This window comes from Theropithecus gelada, chromosome 17 (genome assembly GCF_003255815.1).
Source record: "Theropithecus gelada isolate Dixy chromosome 17, Tgel_1.0, whole genome shotgun sequence".
NCBI classification, from domain to species: domain Eukaryota; kingdom Metazoa; phylum Chordata; class Mammalia; order Primates; family Cercopithecidae; genus Theropithecus; species Theropithecus gelada.
In genome coordinates, this window is record NC_037685.1 from 37,240,919 (window position 1) to 37,246,277 (window position 5,359).

Sequence of the window (5,359 nt, forward strand, 5' to 3'; positions counted from 1 at the left end):
ATGGAATTAAGGCATAAGGACCCCTCTGGTTCCTTGCATAGATAGAGCTTGCTGTGGGGGATGTTGATTGAATTACAGTCTGTTTCCTGCTAATCTAAGGAAAATAATGATTTTAATTTCCGTATTTTGAAAGGCAGGGATATCAAGGTGCTGCGGTGGTCTTGCTTTCTGGAGTGTCTGGTTCCAGTGTCTGGCACATGCGAGGCTCTTTGTGTATAGTTGAAAAATTAGACAATTTGGTCAATAGCTATTCTAAAAAAAATCTGTCAGTATTTTGTCTTACCATTGAATATGATTGTCAGATAACTCGTTTCCAGTCTTAGCCTTTCTGTTTTTGATGGTGGGCCCTTGGGCAAGTTGATCACCTCCCCAAGCCTCAGTTTTGTCTTTTATAATATGTTTTATAAAAAGTAAAATTTAAAATACAATGATCTCTGGCATGCATTTTTCCTCAAAACACCATTTTGTATAATACAGTTTGGGAAATGCGATTTTTGGATTTCGAATGCAACAGAACACACACCCTGAAACCTGGTCCGAGCAAACAACAAGCCGACCAGAAACCTGTATTTGGTGAGTTGCATTGTTTTTGTACTTGTCCCCTCCCTGCCCCTTCAGCATTTAGCGAAAAAAAAAAAATTTTTTTTTTTTTGAGATGGAGTCTTGCTGTGTCGCCAGGCTGGAGTGCAGTGGCGCCATCTCGGCTCACTGCAACCTCCGTCTCCCGGGTTCAAGCGATTTTCCTGCCTCAGTTCCCAAGTAGCTGGGACTACTGCCACCACGCCCAGCTAATTTTTGTACTTTTAGTAGAGACAGGGTTTCACCATGTTGGCCAAGATGGTCTTGATCTCTTGACCTCGTGATCCTCCTGCCTCGGCCTCCCAAAGTGCTGGGATTATAGGCGTGAGCCACCTCACCTGGCCAGTGAAAAATTTTAAAAGCTGCAGTGCGACTCAGAAGTGAGAAGAAGAAACAATAATGGGATTGGACTATGACTAGCATATTAATGAGGCCTCTCTTGATAATAAGTAGGGAAACCAGCTTTGACTAGCTAATGTGATCATAGACTTCATTACTAAGGAACTGCAAGATTCTAGGGCAAGGACACAGCCAGGCCTTCAAGATGGACCCAGGGCCTGCTGTGCCATAGAGAATCCAAGAAATCTTTGGGTTTGGGATTGAATTATTTCCCAAAAGGATATGCTAAAATCCTAAGCCCCAATACCTATGAATATGACCATATTTGGAAACAGGGTCTTTGCAGATATAATTACGTTAAAACGAGGTCATCCTTTTTGAGAGTGAGCCCTAATCCAACATGATGGTCGGTCTTCTCAGAGGAGAAGAAACAGGCACAGAGGTTGGGGCATAGGCCACATAAAGATGGTGGTAGTGACTGGAGGAGCCTGTCTACAAGCCAAGGAGCCCCAAGGACTGCCGGCTGCACCAGAAGCAAGAGACAAGCATGAAACAGAATCTCTCCTGGAGCATTCAGAGGGAGCCCAGCCCTACTGACACCTTGATTTTGGACTTCCAGCCTTCAAAACTGAGAGAGAATATGCTTCTGTTGTTTAAGACATCTCTGACTATGGCGCTTTTTACAGCAGTCCTAGAAAACCAATGCAACTTTCTCTCTTGCCTCTGCCTCCCTCTGGATATCTGCATCGTTTTCACACTGCAAACTAAATGTTTCTTTTCGTTTTTTTCTTTTTTGAGATGGAGTCTCATTCTGTCACCAGGCTGGAGTACAGTGGTGGGATCTCAGCCCACTGCAACTTCTTCCTCCTAGGTTCAAGGGATTCTCCTGCCTCAGCCTCCTGAGTAGCTGGGGATTACAGGAGCATGCCACCACGCCCAGCTAATTTTTTGTATTTTTAGTGGAGACAAGGTTTCACCATGTTGGTCAGGCTGGTCTTGAACTCCTGACCTCGTGATGCACCCGCCTTGGACTCCCAAAGTGCTGGGATTACAGGCTTGAGCCACCGCCTCTGGACTTCTTTTTTTTTATTTTGAGATGGAGTCTCACTCTGTTATCCAGGCTGGAGTGCAGTGGCACGATCTCCGCTCACTGCAGCCTCCGCCTCCCAGGTTCAAGTGATTCTCCTGCCTCAGCCTCCCGAGTAGCTGAGATTACAGGCACCCACCACCAGGCCTGGCTAATTTTTTTTGTATTTTTAGTAGAGACAGGTTTCACCATGTTAGCCAAGATGGTCTCCATTTCCTGACCTCATGATCTGCCTCGGCCTCCCAAAGTGCTGGGATTACAGGCGTGACCCACCACGCCTGGCCCAGTAGCTATTGTTTTAAGCTATTATTTTCTTTTTGTTTATTAGGTTACTCATTTACTTCTCAAGGCTAGCTAGGTGCCTGGAATTTCCCTTGAAGGAATTCAAGGTCTTCCATTATTTCCATGCTTAGTAGGTCCCAGCAGACCCGATAGAGAGGTCCTTGCTTTGTCTCAATGATACAGCAATTGAGGCCGGGTGCGGTGGCTCATGACTGTATTTCCAGCACTTCGGAAGGCTGAGGCGGGCAGATCACTTGAGGTTAGTAGTTTGAGACCAACTTGGCCAACATGGTGAAAACCTGTCTCTACTAAAAATACAAAAAGTAGCCGGGCTTGGTGACGGGCGCCGTAATCCCAGCTACTTGGAAGGCTGAGGCAGGAGAAAAGCTTGAACCTGGGAGGCGGAGGCTTCAGTGAGCCAAGATGGAGCCACTGCACTCCAGCCTGGGAGACAGAGTGGCTCCCTCTCAAAAAATTAAATAGGTAGATCGATAGATAGAGCAATTGAGATAATTAAGAGAGAGACTAAATAGTTTCTCTTCATTCCATTCCAGAGTCTTGGGGAAGGGACCCATGGTCTGTCTTGAACAGAGTACCCATCTCAGGCCCATCCTGCTGCCCAGGCAGGAAGGTGTAGGGTCACATCTGTGGAAGGGCTGCGGGGGCTGGTGGTCAGATAATCTCACAGATGCCCGCTGCGTTGGTTCAGAGAAGGAGCACAGCTGGCTGCAGGCAGGGAGGTGAGGGAACACCGAGGGAAGGGGAAGGCCGGGGAGCCAGAGGTACCGGCTGGGTTCGCCACTGCTTCCCTACAGGATGGTGTTCTCCTCAGGCTGTTCTTTTTTCTTTTCCTTTCCCTCTCTTTCTTTTTTAAAAAAGGGGCCGAGCTCACACCTGTAATTCTAGCACTTTGAGAGGCCGAGGCGGGCAGATTGCCTGAGCTCAGGAGTTCGAGACCAGCCTGAGCAATATGGCAAAACCTCGTCTCTACGAAAATAAAATATTTTATTTTATTTGAGATGGAGGCTTGCTCTGTCACCCAAGCTGAATTGTGCTACTGAAGTGCAGTAGCACAATCTCAGCTCACTGCAACCTCCGCCTCCGCGGTTCGAACGGTTCTTCTGCCTCAGCCTCCCAAGTATCTGGGATCACAGGCACCCACCACCACACCCGGCTAATTTTTTTGTATTTTTAGTAAACACAAGGTTTCGCCATGTTGCCCAGGCTGGTCTCGCACTCCTGAGCTCAGGCAATCTGCCCGCCTCAGCCTCCCAAAGTGCTAGGATTACAGGTGTGAGTCACCACACCTGGCCAAGGATATTTTATTTTTATAAATGCTACTGTTATATGGTTTTATTTAATCTTCCCAAAATTCATGTGTGAGGGAGCAAGTTTCATCTCCACCAATGAAGAAACAAAGGATCTGAGAAATTAAGTTAGATGTTCAAGGTTACCTTGGCAGTGTGTAGGAGGCAGGACAGAAGCATAGAGAGATGCTGGCTGGTGATGAGAAAAGTTGAACAACATAACTTCTGTAGCCTACAAAAACTAAAAATTCTAGGAATGTAGATTCCTAGCAATAGCAATAAGACAAACCTTTATGCGATATCTGTTTTACAGGTACCTTGAAGTACTTTTCGTATTTTCCCATTTGATTTCATAATATCCTAATAAGATTGTACAATATAAAAAATATTTTTAGAAAGAAAAAATCATATTCCTGTTCTGATCTAATCTCCGAGAATCACTCGTTTTAATGGACATAATTTTTTTTTCACATAGTTCTTTCTTTCTTTTTTTTTTTTTTGAGACAGAGTTTCTCTCTGTCCCCCAGGCTGGAGTGCAGTGGCGCTATCTCACCTCACTGCAAGTGCCGCCTCCCGGGTTCACACCATTCTCCTAACTCAACCTCCCGAGTAGCTGGGACCACAGGCGCCCACCACCACGGCTGGCTAATTTTTTTTTTTTTTTTTTTTTTTTTAGTAGAGATGGGGTTTCACTGTGTTAGCCAGGATGGTCTCAATCTCCTGACCTCGTGATCCACCCGCCTTGGCCTCCCAAAGTGCTGGGATTACAGATGTGAGCCACTGCACCCGGTCAAATTTTTTCATGTATTTCTATTATTCATTCTTTTAAGTATCAAAATTTCACACTGCAGTATATTAAAGAGTACCTATTTTGGAGCCTCCCCAATCTGACCTCTTCTATTGGTTGGGGCAATGAGTTCTCTTCTTTCTTTTCTTTCAGCAAGGATTATTAGGTTAAGGTCAGATTGCAGATTTTGTTCTTTGGATTTTTTTTCTACCACTTACTTTGCTATTTCACTTTGTTCCCATGGCATTCGTCTTTGCTGCTTTCTCATATTTCTCGAAGACTTATCTCCTATAAGACTTATATCATTTTTCTGTGTGCCTCGAGTTTAGTTTAGTTTTTTTTTTTTTTTTTGAGACGGAGTCTCGCTCTGTCACCCAGGCTGGGGTGCAGTGGCACAATCTCAGCTCACTGCAAGTTCCGACTCCCAGGTTCACACCATTCTCCTGCCTCAGCCTCCCGCGTGGCTGGGACTACAGGCGCCTGCCACCACGCCTGGCTAATTTTTTGCATTTTTAGTAGAGACAGGGTTTCACCGTGTTAGCCAGGATGGTCTTGATTTCCTGACCTCGTGATCAGCCCGCCTCGGCCTCCCAAAGTGCTGGGATTACAGGCGTGAGCCACCGCACCTGGCCCCGAGTTTAGTTTTTAGCACAGCTCAGAGTCTCTATTTCATGGGCCATTATTCTGTCTCTCAGTGTCTTGCTATCTCTGTGCTTTGCAAACTGGGCCCCAACTATTCTGCTTTTGGGAAAAAAAAAAGAAAAGCAATCAAGGTATACAAGAGACAAAGGATTAATTGTCTTCATTTCCCAACAAAGAAGTGATGAGATAGGTGAAGCAACTTGCCTAAATTAGTTACTTTAACCCACAAAGGCCAGGCAGCGGCTCATGCCTATAATCCTAGCATTTTGGAAGGCTGAGGTGGGAGGATTGCTTGAGTCCAGGAGTTCAAGACCACTCTGGGCAACATGGCAAACC